We start from the raw sequence: 22501 nt of genomic DNA on the forward strand, positions 1-22501 counted from the left end.
ATTTATTAACAAAACACAGTGCCCACAGGACACAGATAAAAAGTAACTGTTAGATGTTTAAAAGTCCAGGAATGCACGCTGCTTCCTCCCCACAGCTGCTCGGCCATGTTGTGTGGAGAAAGATGGCGGCTCACGTCCCTGGAGAAAAAAAGAGACAAAAGTAAAAAAAAGTCCATGTGGCGCATGGGCAACAGTGGCAAAACCTGGATCAGTCCTCTCCTTATGGTGGATGAAACAGAGGGCTTGGTGTACTTTTCTGTAGCCAGCTTGGCTTCTTTCGGAGTCCAGGACCAGACGGAGCGGCACTGCTTGTCCCCACCAGCCGGTGAATTGCTCCAGGAGCAAAATTACAGCAGCTGCAAAGAGGGTGGCACTCCTCGGAAAACTGTTTACTCAAGCTAACAAACCCGAGCTAGCTAAATGGCAACAATGTAACTCTGCTGCACACAGAGAGCAAGGACTCCCGCAGCGCCGATGCTGAGGTCCAAAAAGCAAAGCAGCCCCAGCTTTTAAACTGCCTATGCTGCTCCTGCCCCTTCTTCTGGGTTGCATTTAAAGGCACAGCCACCTTTTAGSCATACAAGCTGACGGGATATAGGAATACAGGACTGGCACATCAACCCCAAGGCACATGCTCATGTAAGTGTTTTGAATAGATAAAGTCTGGCATCAATGYGATATTTTCCTCTAGTGCTCAATGATAAGCTCTAGATAGATCCTTGTGAAAATGATGCTACAGAAGGAGCATCCATCTTCTTGGCAAAAGGTGAGGCCCTGACTGGCCTCAATGTGCCCTCGAGGCCACTTTTTCCAAATCTGTGCAGCTGCTGACACCTCTGACAGGCTAAACCCATCCATCTTTTGGAAGAAGAATGGCTTTCTTCTGCACTAATAGAGAGGGAGTTATAAACCTTTMTCTCTTAAGTTTTCTGCTGTCTGGACTTGGAAATTTATTTTATCTTTGATAGTTCCTACTTTAAGCCAACTGCAATCTCTAGCAAAAACTGTTACCCAGAAAAGCTGCAGATGGTTAAGAATGGTATGAGTGACCTGGTTGTCAAGTGTAAGGTGGTAYTTGTGGTGCATGGGGAGCTGCCTAACAGCTGAAATGTTCAAACATCAATTAAAATAATTTGCAGYGTCATGCAAGAGTGATGAAAGCAGCTTGTGCCTTCATTGTAGCYGAAGATTTCCAGGGCCAAATTCACTGGAAATATAAACAGTGGTGCAAATTATACATTAGAGCACAATTGTTTCCCTGCAGGCTATAAATAACTCCTATTTTAAGACACTGGGGGTTATTTGTCTCCTGTGGGAGAGACTCTATTCTGTGGTGTAGCTGACCAGAAAATGGTTGTTAGTGATAAAGTGGTGTAATTTGCATTGATTTATTATTCATTGGCTGTGCAGATCAAGTGCAGCTTGCTCAGCGAGAGGGATTGAGACCAAATTCTTTTGTCGCTTGAACAAATATCCCTGCTGAGTATAAGTGAGAGATGCCATTGTAACAGAGTGGTGTTTATCAGGCACCTTCTAGCTTGTGATTCTCTAAAATCTGWATCAAACTTACTGAGACTTTGACTCCAAACTTAGTTTTGGCCTACCTGTGTAAACACAGGTTGATAACTATTGGAAGTAGATGCATGTAAAAAAAATTAAAAGGTAATTCCTTGACTTTGTCTAAATTTCCCACATCATGTAACATGCACATCCTGCTTTGGAAATGCTTGTGTCTAGCAACCTGCAGCAACAGTAATAGGACTTTATTGGCTACKGTTTTTACTGTGGGCAAAATTAAGGATAGGCCAAGATCATTCTTGTAAGGTTTTCTTCTGAAAATGTTGGCTTCAGAGCTTTTGAGACATTCTGTGGTGTGAGAACGATATTATCGATGCCTGCTTTGATGTTCCTCTGAAAACTTTACCTTTTGGAAGAAAGCTACTGATAAAGGCTGTTTGCTGGCTGTCTCTCCAGCTCCTCACCTTTTAAATCAGTTTTCTATTTCTGGTGGTTGCAGGAGAAAACCTGGTGTCTTGGTTTTACTCAGTCCAGTTTTTGGTGGTGGGGGGATGGGACCGGGATACCGCAAAGATGGCTCCTGTGACAAAGYTCTAGAAGCTTTCTCCTTCTCCAGMAAAAGGAGCCCTGCTCTCTGTGTTTTAGAACCAATCCATTGTGGCTCTGAGGTTGATGGACAGGCTGCTGGTCAGGTTGATGGACCAATTGTACATGCTAGTTACACCTCTGTGATGATTTGTACTTAAGAAGGATTCAAAACAAGATAGAGGGTGGCCGCCATTTAGTTTTTAGGTTCTTAGTGTCATGCACAGAGGGAAGACAGGAGGAGGATGATGAGATGTAAGGGAAAAATTGGAGACCCAAGATCATAGTAAGAAGAAGACAGGTTGCTTTTTTTTTTTTTTTTTTTTTTCCTGTGGTGCTCGACATGGAGAAAACAAGCTGTTCTCAAACGGACTATTTCTTCAATGGGAGACCTGTATAGAAGAGAGGCCCTGCATCCAAGATAAAAAACCTGACCTTTGAGGTTTGGACTGATCATAAGCCAATGAAAGGGGAAGAGGCTTGGCCTCCCTTATGTCTGAAGYGAGTTGATGCTCAGAAGAAATTGTGTTCTGCGGGGGGAAGAGGTGGCTCCCCCCACCCCACGTCTGAAGCAAGTGGATGCTTAGAAGAAGCTGTGTTCTGCCAGGAGATTTGAGAGAGTGGCCTTGGAGGACTGTTTTCCTTTCTTCCACAAGGTAAAGAAAGAGAATCCCATGCCATCAGCAGTTATACACTGACTGTTTCTTGGGAAAAGAACTTCCACAGCTTGGAGCTGAAAGGACTCTTCTCCTATGATGCTGGACAATAACTGTAATTAGTAGTCTGGTCTGTTTTAAAACTTTCATCCTTGTCCGCCTTGGGCCCAGGAAGGCAAGGAGGGGTGGGGAGGAACGACCTGGGAGAGACAGGTTCACAGAGAGAATAACAGGTGTCTTAAAATATCAGTTTTTTTCCTCTCCTTGTAAATTTTTCCCTATCTCTGTTCCCCTTCCTGGTGCAGTAGTATTCTTAGTAGTTTTTAGTAATAAATCTATTTTGCAACTTAAGTTATTCAGCCTGTCTGACCATTTTCTGGAGCATATATGTATCTTTCTCTCAATTATGTTATGTCATCTAAAAGCCATAAATTTTAGTGTTAATTGGGTTTTTGCTCTCCCTTCTGCCTCTCCAGTGGCGGAGGGAGGGAACATTGTGGGCRCTTTTTGCCTTTCAAGTTCAAACCATGACACCTGCAAATATGAATCAGATGCTTCCTCAAAAAAGTGGAGGAATATATTTCTTAACTGTTATTTTTGAGTTATTCTTGGGGGTAGGAAGGGTGTTTTATGTTCAGATTAATTATTTTTAGGTGCACATGGCYCCTCCTGCAGATGTGGAACCATCCCATCTTACCCTAGAATACCAACAGCACTGATTTCACAGAGTATTCTGCAATTCCACTGTGATTTTGGCCAAGAAAAAAAATAAAATTAGTTACAACATGAGAGGTAAAGAAATTCTTTGAGGCTTTCTGGTGATTCATTATTCTTTGTATGTTGACCGAGCATCAGTCTCGCCCCACAAGTCCTCAGCTACAATCTGCCTTTGAATAAACACTCCCTGTCCTGCCATGGGCCGTTGCTGTTCATAATCTGGAATGAACTTGTGGAAAAGAGTACAGTAACTATAAATTACTCTTTTTGGGCCAATTGTTCTGGGAAAATCTGAACAAGATAATAATAATAATGGAACTTAACTGTTCTCTTAAAAGAAACATGTCCTATCCATTTAAAACTGAACCATTTTGTAACATGTCCCTTCACATTTTTGTTAAAGGTTAACAAAATTGTTTAGACAGCTCTAGTTGGTGCACATCAATCTACTTTACAACCAGCTGATTAATGTGACTGATTTCTGCAGCAGATTTCACTAAGCACTTCTTATTTACAAACTGGGGTGGTTTTGTTTGAAACAGTTATGCTGTGAGTATTCATCCATCTTAGAAGTTCATTCCTTGACTGAAGTAAGTTTGGGAAACACAGGCCTAGTGAACCTCTGTGACAAATGGTGCCCATAAAAGAAGAGGTCATATGCAACATCTCTGGTAGTGTTAATCCCTCTTGTCATCTCCTACAGATGGAGTAAAAAAAATATTCCTGAAGTAAAGAGAAAGGAAATGAGAGTGAGTGTAGGTAAATGAGAGAAACGGTTACTCTGAAGCCTGCAAGGAGCTGCCCAGGAAGCCAGGAAGCTGGATTTTCCTTATCCAAGCTATTGGTTGACAACTGGTGATGTGAAATAATCTATTTTTTTTTTTTTTTGAGCATTTATTTAAACCTCATGGACTTACTTTGCTGGTAATTACAGAGGTTTCCTCTTTAGAAATAAGTTAAATTATTCAGTCTTTCTTAAAGTGGAGTTAGGCACTGGGCTGGTGTCTCCACTGGGATACATTGTGCTTCATTACAGACTACAAGYGCTGAATCCCTCTGCATGTTTATTCTGTTAGTACATATCACCCTAACTGGTATTGCACAAGCTTCTTCCAGTGCTAAACATAAGAAATATTGAGCAGTTCCTGTAGGGAACTTGGTTGGACATAGCCCGCAGGTATTGGGATGCAGTGTAAGCAAAGTCTATGCACTTTATTTTGACAAACTAGTGTAACTCCCTGGAATTGTAGCATGGCAGAAACAAAAATCAAAGGTTTTAAATTAGCAGATCTGTTAGGTAGAATGTCAACAAAAGTGTTGGCATGCTGCTGATTTGGAACCAAAAATCATATAAGTGTGAATATTTAATTCAATATTTAAGCACTACTGAGGATCTGTTAGTCACGTTCACCATGTTTTTATTTTTAAAGCAGGCTTATTTTTCCCACACTTTTATGATTTCTTTCCTTCTATCACTCTGTATATCTGTGAGGATATTCTACACATGATTTTCAGAGTAATTTTGCAGGTTTCCCTTTACTCTCWGTACCTTCTGTTCTGATGACTCAGATGTGTTTTTACATGAGTCCTGCCCAAAAAAATATGTGATATTTCTTAGTGGTGATTTCACAATTTTTAAAGACTTAGGTTACAGATCAAAATTCTGACCAGTATCACCTTCAGTCTGACTTTTCTTTTAGCTTCTCTCACAAAAAAAAGTTRTCTGATGTTTTTGGATACTTGTTAAATTAGGAAAAAAACTGCTGAAGCTCTTACCTGATCTCTCTTTGACTTATGATTTTCTCTCTGATTTGGTTTTTTTTTCTGATTTTGACATGTGCTCTTTCATCCTGTTATGGTCCCTTTAGACTGCTTCTACAAAAAGTCTTCCATCTATATTGCCATTACTATTTTCTCTCCAGATATTTTCTTTCCAGGCTTTCCAATGCACTCCCTTAAACAAAAAAGAACTTTATTTTAGAAGCACCTAACATTCTACCTCTGTTCTATCTGTAATTTGTACATTTTTTTGAGACTGACTATTGTTCTCCATCAGCCCATGGTGCCTTGCTCCTCACTTATTTGCTACAATTTAAAGTGGAACTTCAGTGGTTTTGATCAATTTTAGGAAAAATACATCAAGATATGCAGTTCCTTTCTAAGTTACACTTTTGCCATGATTTCTGCAGAAAATTTGGATTCTGGTGGTCAGAATTCTCCCAGATCCTGGAGAAAGCCCATAAGTGAGATGGGCAGATGGGAGGAAAGTTTAGGTTGGGGTGTTTTTCTGGGTTACATTCAAGAAATTAGAATATTTCTTAAGGGATGGTGTGTGTCACAGTGTGGGGTGGCAGTGTTTTTTGCTGAGTCTGTTACAACAGCTGAGTATGTCAAGAAATGGTGGGAAAGAGTTTGAAGATGGTTGTGTGATATTCACGCTTGGTTTTAGTGTGCAGGAAGTCAAAAAGGCAGAAGATAYATTAATGGATAATGGAAGAAGAGTATAAGAAAAACTGATACATAGTCCACTGATTATAGTGGACTTAATTGGACCATCAGGTCATTTAATAAAAGGTTTGTGCTTAACTTKACAAGGTGATTGGTTGTGCTCAGTCAGAAACAAGGAAAAGGTTTGTACTTAAATAGCAGGTCATTAGGGAAGAGGAATCTAAACCTCCTGTGAAGACAAATGTAGACAACAATAGGTGCACAGSAGAATAATAGTCTTGCTGGGAAAATAATTCTTTCTGTGTTCAGGAAGATCAGAAAGAGAAGGTAGCAGAGTGTCCATCAGAGTAACAGTGTCAAATTAAAACAGTGGTCATTAAAAAACCAACCCCAAATCCCCTTCCCCTTCCCTTCAAACCTAACAAGAAAGGACACAGTGAATGAAAGAGTATCTGTTCTGGTTTTAGCAGCTAATAATGAGATCATAGAAGAGCTAGACTYGGGAAGTAACTGAAGATCAAGTAATCAAGAATCGATTTAATGAAAATGAAGGGAGGATTAAAAGTTTGTCCTTAATTAAAATTTGTCTTTGAGAGATAGAAAATGTGAGTTTGCCAACTGCTAGCAATGCAAGTTGGCTGSACTGAGAACTCATGGAGCTGAACAGTGCAGGTACTGGGAGCTTTTGCAAATAGTCTAGCAGTCTGAATTTTGTGTTCCAAGGATGGAGAAGTTGTCGGAAAAAGGTGAAAGGTAAAGTTGCTAGAATTCATGCTGAATAGAAGCTAACAAGTGATATTTAGACAGATAGAAAAAGAATATTGAACCATATAGATACTTCCAAATAGCAAGAGGACTACTGTGTAACGCTGCTGCTTGTGCAGGGATTAAGCATAATTTAGGTGTGGCCTCTGTGTAAAAGAGCCAACCCCACTTCATACCCATCTGAAGAAACCCACATGGTGACCAGTGAGAGAAAAAAACCTGAATGTGATTTAAGCAAAGCTTGACATGGCAGTGTTCCTGAATTGCACAGACATAGATAAACTATTAGAAACATAGAAATAGATAAAGAAATAGATAAACTTCGTAACCACATGCTTAGAAATTGAAGGTATGAGCACAAGGGTTTTTAGCAACTCTTTCACTGTCCACCTCTGGGCTCTAYGCTTTGTGTTTAATTAATTCCAACTATCTGCAACAGGAATAGATTTGTGGTGTCACATTGCTTGGTCCTTGAGTGTCATTGAGTCGATTCAGGAAGGTTTAAAATATGTAAACTTTAGGAACAAGTTGAAGAAGAAGGTGTGAAAAGAACATTAAATGTGATTCCAAGTTAGGAAACTAAAGGGTTTACTTGGAGGCTTTCTGACTGAAAAGAGATGGGAACCTGATTTCAGCCATGGTACGTTTTCTGCCCTGTCAAAAAGGCAGTGGCATTTTTGGGACACTCAAGGGGAGAATGCTATCAGACTGATTAGAATAAAGTACAGAGGGGGAGCTTTAAGCTGCTGAGACTGGAAGRAAGTGGCTGAGAGGGTACAACTCAACTTGATACACAGGAGAAAATGAAATAACACAAGTGATTTTAAATTTGCTGTTGTAAGCACTGAAATCCCAGAGCTGGCGTCAGTTTTAGGGAGAGGAGGAAGTTTTGTCGGGAAGGCATTTAAAGTTAGGACAAGTTAATTTATGCATGGCAAAATGTAGAGTTTGAAAAAYTGGAAAGTAAGATGACACTTGTGTTTAAGTGCAAAGGAGATCTCTTGGAAGGGGAAAAGGTATGTGTCTAACAACATGGTTTCATAAGCTTCTCARTCTGATCTAAGGCTCCAGGTCTTTGCCCCTCTCCTATTCCTTCTAGATCAACTTAAAAGTGCTTTGCCAATCTTTAAATGGAACCTGAACCACCAGTGCAGAGGTGAGAGCTAAAGAGATACCCTAAATGTGTTAAACTGGGGAGAATACTGTGGCAGTGGCAGAGCTTTCAGAAGTGCCCACTGATGTAGTGGGCCACCCACAACTGATAAATATCACTGACACTTTGAAACCWTTTTGCTCTGAAACCTCAGTGAGGACCAGATGTCAGAGCAAGAATGATGTTCAGCAATATAGAACTAGAAGGGTCATGTAGGAGGGAGATCCTTGAGATTTACCCAGRAAGACATAATGAATTACTGTGGTGAAAACACTTTCATTCAAAGGGAAACAGAGGAAACAGGGCTGGACATGATCCAGTATAGGGTCGAAAGAGAGGCTACAGCCAGTGTGCTCACTCCCTATGCTTGCAACAAGTTTACAGACAAGGGAAAGGAGGAGAAGAAGAACTGCTGAAATAGGTAGGGCTCACTTCTTGTGGGTAGTGGAAAGGGGGAATAGGGTGAGAGAGAGAAAAGTAAGTGGGGACTCAGCTTGGCTGAATCAGAAATGTGCAGTCAAAGACAAATAGAAGAGGTTAAAGAATTTCAGGTGAAGTTGAATAGTCTATAGGTTCTGTATGGTGATGTTTTAGGAAATTCGATTTTTGGTAGGAATTGGCAAAAAACAATGAGAGAACTGGAAATATCCGCAGCATCATGTTTAATGAAACAGGAATTGGCTAAACGAACYTTTTTTCTCCAGTTAGTGGCAACTGATTCGAAGCAGCACGTTGCTGCTGCTTTCCTGTCCCTCCTTCCCCTGCACAGCCACAGCAGCCAGCCACGGTGCTGATGTGTGCCCGCTGCGGAGTGCACTCGGCTCGGGAAGGAGAGCCGAACATCCAGACTTCAGGGGCTGCACAACCTAATTGTCTGGCTCTGCTCCAGCTGGTGATTGACCCAATAAACTCTAATGAATCTGGATTCCTGCAGTCTGATTTGCTTCCTCTCCCCGTTATGTGCCTTTCTCAGTCCATGAAGAGCTGAAACCTGAGYGCTGGCTTTGACAAAGGGGGTGAGAGAGGGGGAAGCAGGGGAAGAAAAGGCAGATAACAGCCGAATGTAATCAGTGTTTTATTACCATCCTCAGGAAGTGGGAATGGCTTTAAAAAAATAGTAGGTTGGAGCAAGGAAAGTTAGTTATGGTGAGGTTATTTGACAGGAAATTACAAAATACAAACAGACAGAAGAAACACATTTTAAAACGGGGTAGGAAATCTCAAGTTACTTCACTGTGTATATTCAAAACCCTCAAAGCAAAGGCTGAAAATAGCAGTTTAAACAAAAGCTATCTTATCTGATAAAGGCATTTGAAGCACAAAAGGAAATTTATATATCGGGTTGACAGTCTTAAAATAAACTGATTGTCTTGATAACACCGTAGATTTAATTGTGGGAAAAAATTGGGTTCATTTGTATGACCTGCAGACACAGTAAATTCCCGTGTAAATTCATTCCTTTTCTTTCTTTGTACATTTCTTGTCTCCTAAGCAGTGTTTATCAGTGTTTTCCARAAATTGTAAAGGTAGATTTATGCATGTAGGACGAGACTGATAAATATGTGCATAATTTAAAGAATTACATGCAGACCAGATATGATTCATTTCCTGTGCTGCTGGATGGAAGCATGTCAATGATACTTCAGCAAGTAGCATTCAGATTCAGAAAGATTTTGGCAGAAAGACATTGTTTTGGGATGAGGGTAGAATTTCCAGTACTAGTGATCAGAATTATTTTTTTATTAGTTTCATTTTTAGTACATTTGTGATAATCCTTTGAGCACTTGGTGTGTCTTTTCACTTTCTGTGTAGAAAGGAAATTATTCTGTTACTGCATCACCTTTAACCTGTTAAGATTTTGGATAAACATCACATCCATACAGATATGTGTCCTTCTAGCAAGATAGGATACAATARGGTTGAAATAATCTGATTTGCTGTGGGGGAGGGAGCAAGGAAAAGGGGAGGAAATAACTCAGTTGTGCCAATGATGTATTAGATTATCGCAGTTCAGATGAAAGATCTAGAATGCTGCGGGACAAAATATCTMGCTATTGACTCAAGCGGTGAGAAGMAGCATTAGGAGGTTTATAGGCACACCTGTCTGGCAGCTTGGATTTGGAACTTTGTGTTGCCTCCAGCTTCTTGCTCAGCAGGCTGTGTGCATATCTAACAGTGTATGACAGTGCAGCAGCTACATCTGCAAATCTGTACCTCATCATACCTGCTCAGTCCAGAGAGACATGTAAGTTTGGGATTTTTTTCCCCAGTTCTGTGCCGGCTGTGCCTGTAACTCCCTATTGGTAACACTGCTGAGCCTTCATGAGTCAGTGAACAAAGCAAACTAAAGTCTGGTGGGAGGGCACTCACTCCCTGAGTGTTGTTTTGGGAAGTAGTGAGGTGCACCATGGCTTTGTTCTAGCTGGGTTAGGTACATGGATGTTTCCATCTACACTCAAATATTCCCTTTTTCTAGGTGATCCAGGTGTGCCTGGACATCTTTCAGGGACTAGACTGCTCAGAATTATCTGACCTCATGGGGCTCAGAGAGTGTCACCGGAGTATAGCCACACAATGAGTTCACATCATCTTATGTTGAGGAACACAGGGCTGTGAGGCCTGGTAGTGTCTTATTGCTGGAAAATCTTGCCAGGAGTCCTGTAGGGATCTGATGGGGGTTTTGCTCTGCTTAACAAAGAAGTATCAGTTGACAATGGGCTATGAGGATTAGGTTGCAGTATAAATATTCTGAACTTGTGATCACTGGTCTTTGCACCCAAAATAAATAGAAATGACACCTGYGCAGGAAAGAAACTGACCTTTTTTCTATTGATTCATGTCTTATTTAAATGACCTCTTTAACAGGATTTCATAACTCAACCAGGTGASTTCATGAGGGAAAGCTGTGGGAGGAAAGCAGCTTCCTCCTTTAAAATGGGTGAGTGTTGATGTCAATATGAATTACTAATCAAAACCAGTGAGCTTTTAAAAAAAAAGAAAAGAAAGAAAGTATTAAAAGAAACAGTGCAAAAATATCTTTCCAAAATGCATATATTGAGTGTATGGAAAAAAAACAGGGAATAGAACCATTCTTGATTGGCTCAATTTTTGTTTTTAGGTTGTGGAGTATTTTTCTTTTTTTTTCTCTTTATTTTCTGAAACCCTCTACAATTACTCCTTGATACAATTCTGAAGTGTAGGTTTGGTATTGTAGTAAAAAGAGATCAATAAAATGTAGTGTCCTATAGTTAGCTCTCAGAATGCTGATCCAAGTATTGGGAACTTCTCTTTTTCCCATTTGTTTTTTCAGCAACAATCAATATCAACTGACACAGCTGATAGAAAATTTTCTTAAGGTTGAAGAACTTGCATCAAAATTGGCACCCCTGAAGAATTCTAAGATCRTTCAAACAAAAAATGTTGGCTGTTACTGTCACGTATCTTTTACAATGCCCTTTCCTTTTTTTGTTTGAAAGTTTAGACATGTATGAATGAGATTTAAGGAGATGCCAGGTTATCATGATGGTAYATGATTTTCTTTCTGTCTTAGTGCCATTTTATAGCTAGTATTTTACATATGTAAAAAMAAAAAACCAGAAAATCAGGTTTCTGGAACTTCTGGAAAGATATTGCCTTATAACTATTCCTATCACAAGTTAATATTGTGGCTAGGTTGCAAGTATGTCCTCTGCTGAATATGTATAAATGTTAGCTTTAAATTCTTAAGTAAGATAAAAAATAGCTGCTAAAGTTAGGATACAACCATTTCAATTGCTTGTTTTGACACAGTTTTGTTGTTTCCACACTCATAATGCTGTTAAAATAGATGGACTAATTTTTTGAAAAAAGAAAACAGTATTTTAGGTTAAACTGCAAAGTAGGGAGACTACTTTGGGGAAACTGCTGGTATTGAAAGGTGTGTGTGTGTGAAGCTCATTGCGACTACCAAGCACAAATAAAACCTAGGTCAAGAGACACAGTTATCTTGTCTCCTGGCTTTGGTTATATTATTTGAGCAAGTCTATGGCATCAAGCGTTCTTTCCCTATGACAGAGCTGAGGCTGTGTGTGGGTGACTGTCTTGAGACAAAACGGATGAGAACTTGGGTAAGGGTTCCCAACAGGATTCTTCATGCCTAATTCACTAAGCAGTGTTCCACCCAAGAAGGGTGTTTCTGCAAATCCTACCAGTTGGATTTTGGGACTTTGAGGTCTGTTCAGCATTCTAAAATATGTCTCATTTATTTAACACATGTCCCTGCATCTTCAAAACTCCACTGTGGGTAAAGTTTGAACTAATTAAACAGTAACAGATGTAAACCATATTCATATCCAACCRTATGTTATCCTTGTAGTTTATCTGTACTTGTTTCCTTTGAAAACCATGAAGGCTGAACGTATATATTTACAAGTATATGGTTTTAGTTTTGCAACTTTTTTATGGTTTCCAAGTATAGACAGTAGTGCAGTTTGTTTCAAGGTGTTCTGAATAGTGTACCTGGCATGTTTCCAGCATTTTTTAAATCAGTCACTGGCTGGCTTTTAAAAAAATTTAATTTTAAATATGAAGTGAGTATTTTGCAAAGCACTTAATCCAGCTTCAGTCTAGGACTGTGGTCTCTATATATGGCTTGATATTTGTGATCTTTGCACCTGGAGAAGAACATTTCTATGAAGTCTTGCTGGTCCTTTTTACAAAAAGCAATATTTTCTTCAAGCACTTCCGGTTTTAGGGAGTGAGGTGAAAAAGAATTGACAGTAAGACTGAATTTTATTTTAAAACTTCAAGAGAACAGAAGATAGAGAAAATGCATAAAACAGCTTTTAAAATGCAACATTTTTAGACCAGTCTCATTCCTGTTTTGTTAGTGTGGTTTGAATGTTCATGGATTAGCAGTGTTGCTAGCTTCACAGTAATGAAAACTTCTTCCTTCAGGGCTTACTAACAAAGCTTGCCACAGCCTTGCAACCTGTGACAGGACAGGAAGGTGAGACTGTGAGACTGGCAATCCATTTTATTTATTGTGTATAAGGCAGACAAAAGTCTCCTTTTTATTCCCTTCACTCCTTCGTATGAAAGCTTTGCAGTTTGGCCCGAGGGAAGTAGGCTACAAAAGAAGGTTTCAAATTTTGCTGCCGTTCCTATAGTGTTACTGTTGCTCCTTGAACCCAGCCTGAGGGAGTCATTAGAGTGATTTTCCAGCAGCTGATGAGGGGTAGGGGAAGAATAAAGTTTCTGTAGTGCTCAGTCTGTAGCAGATGTGGGACCTGTGTTCCATGTTAAAACACAGTTGCAAAATTACTGTATTCAAACTTAGTAGCACTTAAGGTTTATATATTTACCTATTATTATGTAAGAGTTTTCCAAGTAGTTTATTAAAAATCATGTGATACTACTTAAAATATTTTAACTGCCTGCACCATTGTTTTTTCAAATTAATAGCCCAGTATATAAGTTGATTTCTTATAATGTTGTTGGGTTTTTTCAAATACAGATTCTTAAATTAAGTAGACAGAAAGAAATTATCCTTTTTTTATTCCTGTATCCTCTAGTTATCTCCCTAAGCAGAAGCTGATTTGTATTATATGATGATGTAACATAAACCATAACCTAAACTACATACTGAAAGGAAAAAAAAATGCATATGTAATATAGAAGTTTTAAATGAGATGAATGTTACTGTCAGAGTAAGACTACTTGAGAAAACGGATTTTTTTAGTGCTGAATACCAGTACTAGTGAAACTATTCACACAATTATGAATTAGCCTAGCATTGCAGGTGTCTGAGTGCTTTAAAGAAATGCTTTTGTTTACAAGTGTTGTGATGATCATAAAGTAACAGCAAATTYAGATTTCAGCACAAATGTAAACAATTTTTACATGACTTAAAATAATCAAATGCCTGTCCTGCAGATTTTTTTGTCTGAATGTAYTAAACTGATTGGTGTTTCATTGACAGTTACAGTGAAACTGGTATTTGCCAACACGCTTTTTTGTCCATGCCCTTGTTTGTTCCAATTAAAACTACCTACTGGCGACTCTCATGCAACCAGAACTGCTTCACCTTTCTCTTCTCTCTCAAGCTTAAGCACAGGCTTTATTCTTTGGGATCTCAGTCTTATCATAAAGCCCTCAATTCATGTTTGCTGCATTCAATTCTCAATTGTTCTTCTGGGTGGGAAATGCCCAGATCTGATTTCTTCTTGGGCTTGTTCACTGGTAACACATGTCAACTTTGCTTCTGAAACAGTCAGACATAAGAAAGAAATGGTATWTGAAAAATCCCCAGTCTCCTATAGCTTGAAGGGTTAGGAGTGTGTGTTATACCAAAACTGGGTTGAGCTGAATTTTTGAGATAAGTTTATTTCCCAAAGCAGATTATTTTTTTTATCTACTTAAGCCAAAGTGTCTTCCAGTTTAGTGTAGCATGTAATGAATTTTTAAAATTGGGTAGAACATGTTACATGAAGACACATCTACTATGAGTGACATCAGTTAGTTAGAGCTGGGCATTAGCTCAAGTCCTGAACTGAAACAACCATGTGGTGTAGTTCTTCCACGTGGTCTCCTCTCCATTAAGTTTGGTGTCAGGGTGGTCTGGTGGCTGGCTTGTGAGTTCAGCAGTGGTTAGCATTTTAAACTCAGCCACTTTTAAACCAGTGACTGACAGAAATGGAAGAATTGGAGTCAAGCARGTGATAACACATAAATGCCAGGAGACTGACTTTATGTGCCTCCCTGCTGAATTCCTCACAACTTTTTCTCTTAGACATTATGCCTTCCCAAGGTGGGGCAAAGCCTCCCACTAGACCTTGATCCAGGCTTAACTTGTATATACATTTGACACTGATGTCTGGTACGTGACAGTGATATTCCAGGTGATTTCAAAAGTCTTTCAAAGAGAGCCACAACCCCAAAGTAGCCTGTTTCTGGTGTGGTAGCACCACTACTTTTAGTGTGGAGCCCTGTTTTCTTGAATGATGGATCAGGACTCCTGCAAAGGCTGGAGGAGCCATTTGGGTCTGCAGCTGATTCATTGGGATTACTGAATTCAGAGGGAGTTTCCCCAGACTATCTGGAAAACCAGAAAAAAAACCTGGCATCAAAGAATCATGCAAGTATAGGACGAACCTACTGGTCCTTCCTCTATAATTTGAGTTGGATTGCAGTAATTAAATCAGATTTTTGAAGGCGTAGAGGAAGGTATCTTCCAATAACATGTTGGTCTGTAAGAGACCTTTTCCAGAACTGGGAGCAGATTCTGGGTCACTTCTGAAAAATCAGTGTTGGTCTATAATGAGCAGCCGGTTGGGTTACAGCTGCTGAACACAAAATGTGTGCTGCTCTGCATATGGTAAGGCTTTATCCAGCTGTATTTCTCATGGAAATAYCATGGATATTGGAGTTGAAGCAGAAAACCCATTATTTTTGTAGTACAGTAATTGTGAAAGAATTTTTTCTGCCACAGCAGCCTCGTCTTCACATCTGCCACTTAGGAAAGTTTAACACCATTTGGAACTGTTTTCACTTAAAGGAAGGTAAACCCTGTGTAAGGATGGCCATTTATTAGGAGGGTAATTAAGATTGCAGATGGTCTGGTTGTACAGTTTTGTCAGGTTTAGACCCTGGGAAGAGGATTAAACTGTGGGAAAAGTTCTCATAGTAGAAACTGTACATATAACTATCATGTAGATATTTTTGTTTATATTTAGATGAGATGTGTTTGAGTGAATTCCATCCAAGTGGGAAAAATGAAAGATGGTCCCTATTGTTTAAACACACATGTCCCAAGCCATTTTTAATCTCTGCTGGCATACTGTCTTGGTGTGATCCTGGCAGTGAGACTTTCTCTCTTGGGAGAAGGAACCATCTCCACCTCCCTACAACCTCCTTTCAGGCAGCTGTGGTGCGCTGTAAGARCCACCTGAGCCTCCTTTCCTCCAGGCTAAACACCCCCAGCTCCCTCAGCTGCTCCTCATCAAGACTGTGSTCCAGACCCTTCCCCAACATTGATGCCCTTCTCTGGACATGCTCCAGAACCTCAATGTCTTTCTTGAAGTGAGGGGCTCAAGGTACAGCCTCACCAGTGCCGGGTACAGGGGGACAATCCCTGCCCTGGTCCTGCTGGCCACACTATTGCTTATACAGGCCAGGGTGCCATTGGCCTTCTTGGCCACCTGGACACTGCTGGCTCATGCTCAGCGGCTGAACCAGCACCCCCAGAACCTTTCCTGCTGGGCAGCTTTCCAGCCACTCTGTCCCCAACCTGTGGCACTGCCGGGGTTGTTGTKACCCAAGTGCAGGACTCCAGGCTTCATCTTGTTGACCTTCATACAATTTGCCTCAGCCCAAGGATCCAGCCTGTCCTGATCCCTCTGCAGAGCCTTCCTACCCTCTCCCAGATTGAGATTCCCACCCATCAGTTTGATGTTGCCCTCAGTCCCCTTGTCCAGATCATCAATAAAGACACTAAACAGGACTGGCCCATCCCCACCATTCTCTGGGCCTTTACTCAGTGAACTGCATCCATCCAAGCCAGTTTCTCCCAAAGAGTGCTGTGGGAAGCAGCATCAAAGTCTTTACTAACATCCAGGTACAACATCCACAGCCTTTCCCTCAYCTGCCAAGCAGGTGACCCTGTCATGGAAGGAGAGAAATGTGGCCAAGGACGATCTGCCTGTCACGAGCCCGTGCTGGCCGGGCCTGATCCCTTGGTTTTCCAATACTTTCTCCATGATCACGCTCAAGCTGGTCTGCTCTGTGGCCTTCCCCAGCATCACGGTTTGGCTGACACACCTGTAGCTCCCGAAATCCTCCTTCTGGTCCTTCTTGTGGGTGGGCATCATGTTTGCTAATGTCCGGTTAGTGGGAACTCCCCAGTTTGCAAGGAGTGCTGGTAAATGATGGCAAGTGGTTCTGTGAGAACCTCCATCAGCTCCTTCAGTACTCCTGGGTGGATTCCATTGGACTCCATGAACTCATGTATCTGTATGGCACAGGAGATCGCTGACTATTTCCCCTTGGATTGTGGGGGCTTCATTCTACTCYCTGTCCCTGTCCTTAAGCTCAGGGMRTTGAGCAGCCTGAGATCAACTGGTCTGATGGTTAAAGACTGAGGAAAAGAAGGCATTTAGCACCTCAGCCTTCTCCTCATCCTTTCTCACTCTTTTCCCCCACCCCCTAATGAAAATAGATATCCTCTGAAATATGATGGTCTCTGAAAAAGCAGCCCAGCGCAAATCCTSATTGTGCATTGGTGCCTCTGTTGTATCTGAGTTTTTGCTGTTTACCTTCATTTATACCTCTGCAGTGCAACAGCTTCTTCTAAGAATTTCTTTCCCTCCACTGTCAACATTTTTGACTCATCACATCTAATGTGAAGAATAGTTAAAAACCAAAATGTTTTCATGTGATCGGGGAATTCTAATTGTCTTTCTCTTTTTCTAGGGGCCTGCKTTGAGACCACCTCTGACTATGATCCACATGTGCTGCTGAGGCTGACTCGAATGGTGTGACAAATGTAAGTATTTTGAAGAAACTTGGCCCTGCAAGCTTCCATTTGTGCATTTGGAATTAACAGATGCTTTCTGCTTCTGTAATGTGCATACAATGATATCATTCATATCATCACACAAAGATGATGTGAAATTGAATCATTGGATATTTGTAATGCATTCAGATGTTGTGATGAGCACTGTCGTAAAACCACAAGCAAATGAATAATTCATTATTCAAATCAAGCTTTGAACARTACATGGTAAACAAGACATGGGACTTCACACTGAATAGTAAGAGTAAGGCCAAAAAATTAATGATCACTTGTTCAATCATCACTGTTCATTCAGAGTATTGAAAGGGAATGGCATCTTGTGGAAGGAGTGTGGTCATGTCCTAAAGAATTGYGTGTTTGTGTATGATGGGAAAGAATAATAAAAATAGTTTATATTTTTCTTTTGTTCTTTCAGTAAACTTCAKTCTTAATTATGGTGTGTATTGGAACAAAAATGAGGTGTGTTAGACTTTCTAAACTGCCTGATTTTAAGTTTGTGTATCTTCCTTTACAAAGATGTGATAGCATTAGAGAATCCTAATCTTATTTTTTCATYGTTTTCTGCTGCCCAGTGAATCCTTTTGGTCTTTGGTGTTTAAGCATTAAATAAAGGTGTAACACCTTTTCTGGACACTATGGAACGGTCTTTGGATATATAATTTTTAGTTTAGATTTCATATCTTGATGTGAAATAAACTTAAGAGCAGCTAATGGAAGAGGAGAGTTAAACTTTCCTGTTAAACTGCCTGCAAGATAAAAGTTTAGTTTTGATGGAATCTCAGGTTCTGGAACAGCTTGTTTCTGTTTTCAACYTTGTGCCCTTCCTTTCCATGATAGCTCTGAATGTTTACATTTTGAGAGTGAAAAAGAAAACTGAGGGAGKTATTTGGAGCTATACTACATAAAAATATGTCAATAATTCAGGCTGACTWATAGCTCCTCTAGTAACCAAAGTCACCTGTAATTTTTTTGTAGTTCTACAGCATAAGCCAATCCAGAACATATAATCAATTCCACTCTGCAGATGGAACTGATATTTTTTTCCCAGGCATCTCCTCCCTACTTCCCTAAGCTGAGTCTTTAAAAACCAATTCCATAATTTGATCAGTTTAAAATCCTGAATACTCTGAGATAATTATACCAAAATTGCAGCATTTCACTGTTTCCAGTGTCAATAAATCTATTGGCAGTGCAGCATTAAAAATAAACTAGCACTTCCATCAAAACTGTTWTAACTGACATTTGTAATTTTTAAGTATTTTAACTGTGTTTTTCAATATTTTAAGTGCAAGACCACTGAGCACAAAGTTGTCCAAGAGACAGCCACAGACCAAGTTAATACAATTACTCAGTGTGATAAATAGCAGTTATGTCAMACCCATTTTTGAAAACAAAACCAAATCATGTTTGAAAAACAATTCTGTCTTTCACACTTCTGGAACAATTTAACAAAGTGCTTCATAATATTTGGGGAAATTTGAGAGAAAGGCCTGCATAGTAGCTAAATGATTGGAATGAAACACAGGATCAAATATAAAAGGATAAATCTGCATTTTGGTATTCTAGAGCAATATGAACTGTAAGTACATTAGCAAGATGAGAAATGTAATGAAAGCAGGAAACTTTCTTTTCTAGATTCCAAAGCTGGCAAAGAAAAGCAAACGAAGTTTCTATTTTTTTTTACTATAACTTATGTAAGCAGAAAATGTGCACAGGATGAACTCATCTTTTGCAAAGATGGGCCAAATTATTACACCTTTAGGTGGATACATTCTGGGAGTTCTAAGTGTGGTTTCATTGGCCTTCTACAAGAGATGAGTTTTGGATGTTAACTGATGTTTGCTTCTTCATCAGCATTTTCTTAAGGTCCTGAGTAATTTTTAATCTGAGTTCATAGTAAATCAAACACTTCATCAACCTCACAGCCAGASGTGGATTTCAAAAGTTTGCAGGTGTTGGAAACTTATAATGAGACWTGTAATTTGGAGACAGAAGCTGGTGAATGCATCTGAACTAGTGTGCAAATCTTCTGATGCCAATCAGCCACTGAGCTGCAAACTACTGAGTTACTGCTTTCCATTTTTACCCAGGGATCTCAAATCATGTTATACCTAATAAATTACTCTTGTCCGCAGTGTGGAAAATGTATGTACATTACTATGGACTTATTTTAAGCCTGCACAAACGGAAACATAAATCAGCTTGGCTTACACTGCATGCAGAAGTGGTGTCAGGAACAGAAACCAAAGGTCTTCTTTCTCCTCTTGGTCAGCTGACCCAGGAGTGTGAGAAAGCTCACGCATGTGCACAGAATTCTGCCTGCTGTGAAAACTACTTCAGTCTTTAGCCTTTTTCCCCAAGAACACTTTTTTTTGTCTCTCTNNNTCTCTGCACCTCTTCTGCTTCACCCAATAGCCTTTGATTGTCTTGGCCATAGGAGGTTTGGGCAGAGTTGAAAGGGGAAGCAATAAAAATGTTATGAAATATACTGGACTGGCTGGAAGAGGAATATAAATTAGTCCTTTCTGAGAGATGTGTGAGGTCTCTGCTCACGAGGTCTCTGCTCTGTCTGGCCTGAGAACTTGGCTGAACCTCTTGAACTGTGGCTGAGGCTTTGTTGTAGCAGGGCTGCTTCTGTGCCCAGCTGGGAGTTAGCTGATGGAGGAGGGATGTGTGGAACCTTGTGGAAATGGTGTCACTTGAATAAGAGTTTCTGGGAGTTTTAAGTGGCCATAAATTAAAGAAGCTGAGGTTTTATTACTGGCACTGTTTGCAGAAGAACTTGGAGCTATTCTTCCTGCCTGTAAGAATACCTTTAGCCTACTTGGGAATGTATTGTTATAATTTTGATCAGCTTGGCAATTAAAAAAAAACATTTTATTTCCAACTAGAGTTGATAATGCAGAAACATATTTAAAATATTGAAATTGGAGCCCCTTCAAGGGAGTGTTTCTTTAAATAAATAACAACATCTCAAACTCCAAGACGTTGGTTGTTTTTTTCTTAATCTTCTAAGTAAGTCTTCTTTGCAGTTATGTCTTTCATCTCATGGGAACTGTCTGCTCCTTGATTTAATCCCAAAACATCATCAAAGTCAGTGGGAAAAAAGAGGAAAAAAATAGTGTCTGCAAACTCCAAAATAAAAGCTCAGTGTACTGTGATTAAGCTGGGCAAAATCCCATCCTGGTAGTTTTACACTTTGTATAGAAAATTTTCAGTGTTTGAACTTTTAACCACATTAGTATATGGACACAGAGTTCTTTTCACCAATAACCACACACATAAAATGTGTGAGGAACATGTGGGGTGATGTTTAATTTTGTTTTCCTTTGGAGTACAACATTGTAGCTATTTAGTGTAGAAGGAAATCAGAAATGCATATCARAAACCTCTCCCCAGTTTATGTGGAAAAGTTGAGACTGTTGTCCTTTGACTCCCTCCAGAAAATCTGCTAACTTGATGCTCTGTCTGAGCAAGCTCTTATGGTCATCAAAGTAATTTTTTTAAGCCTGTGGCCTTAGTATTCTTATAGATAATAGCACCAGGCCCATTATCTCCTAGTCTTCAATTTTCTTTTGGCTTCCTGCAATTTACATCCCATTGTCCAGTGATATTTTCTGCGTTCTTTTAAAGTAAATCAAATAACACTTCCTATGTTGGCTCTAGACTTAATAAAAATCAGACATGCAGCATTTGGRACTCTTAAAATAACATTTTAATACAAAGATGTGAGATATCTTTTGAAATCTGTGGTGGATGTTTATTTCCTGCTGAGCTTAATTTAGGCATCTAGTGCTAGCATTAAACCAAGGGGAAAAATATTTGCTCTTTCATCTGTGTGCCATATCCAATCCAAAATCACAAACAGCTCCTTTAAATTTCTGATCTTTGTCCCCTGCTGGATGTGCATAATACACATGCCTGTCTGACATATGAGACAGCCAGAGCCTTAAGAAAAAAAACAAAATTGCTAAGCTTATGCTTCTTGTCTTAGGCCTCGTAATCATCTGGATTTTGGGAGAATGACAAGTGTCCAAATCTGTTTTGATTTAATAAAGATGCATATTTTCCTTTTTTTTTTTGAAGAAACTTCTTTCTTACCAAGTCAAAAGCCCTGATTTTATTGRTAAAACAAAACACAGGTAAAAATGCTTGGGGAATAAATATCTTCYCCGTATCAGAGGACCATTTCCCTGTTTTAATACTGTCTTTGAATACAGAAGTAAATACTTTCAAGAGTGTCACTTTAACATTACAAAATTTATTATGATTAAACTAAAATRTGAGTCTGCCATGTAGCTCTTACCAGCACTCATTATGTAGGTGTACACCAGAACATGCAGAAGAAYTTCTGTTTTTGTGCAAGCTGGTATGAAACTGTGTGGCTTCAGAYGTTCAGCTGCTTGGATCACATCAAAGAGCTGAGATCAGATTTAAAAGAAGTTTTCACTTTCTGTTTGATAAAAGTCTGTCTTTGTTTGAAAAATCATCTTGGCCCATTGTGCTATARTAGAGATTACACATGAAAAGCATATTTTAAAAGAAAGTTATTAAGTTGTAAAATGTAACATTGAAAAGTTTGATGCTAGAATCAATATTGGTCGTGTAATCTCAGTGGGTATGTTGTATGTAGGCATTATGATACAGATTTTAATTACATGCTTGCATCTTTTTTCTCTGTAGTTTCTCTGCCTCATTTACATAAACATCCCTTCTCACCTCTCCCTCCCCTCAAAGAGAGAGCACTCTTTAAACTGACAAGCTATTTGATGCTTTGTTTTCCCTTTATGCAGTGTAAGAGCAAATTGCGCTAACTGTATGCTGTTCCAGCCCTGATATGAGGGCAAAATAATTAATTCTTTCCTGCAATTCTCTGCGGTACTTTACCAATTGAGGAGCAGTGATCCTCTATAACCTAACTGCAGCTTTTTAGTTGCAATTGCAAGGAAAGCCCTGTCAGCACAAGCTTAGAGAATTTATGTATTGCAATTTAAGTTATTTTTACAAAGTGTCTGTGCACAGATTTCAATTTTCCACCAGGTAGAGAGATCTGAGATGATTACGAGTTAAAAAAATAGAAAGAAAAAGCAGGCATGTTCATGARTGACA

At 39.6% G+C, this 22501-nt stretch overlaps 1 long non-coding RNA gene across 1 annotated transcript in view; it reads left to right on the forward strand.

The window, feature by feature from the left end:
* The window catches only part of LOC130581770 (uncharacterized), a 70936-nt gene that overhangs the window by 15668 nt on the left and 32767 nt on the right, over positions 1–22501 (forward strand). The window contains exon 3 of the long non-coding RNA XR_008966264.1: positions 17290–17362. This is a non-coding gene — a long non-coding RNA (uncharacterized LOC130581770). The remainder of the gene's footprint in view (positions 1–17289; positions 17363–22501) is intronic.

Source organism: Malurus melanocephalus, unplaced genomic scaffold (genome assembly GCF_030028575.1).
Source record: "Malurus melanocephalus ecotype Western Australia unplaced genomic scaffold, MMel_1.1 scaffold_434, whole genome shotgun sequence".
NCBI lineage: Eukaryota > Metazoa > Chordata > Aves > Passeriformes > Maluridae > Malurus > Malurus melanocephalus.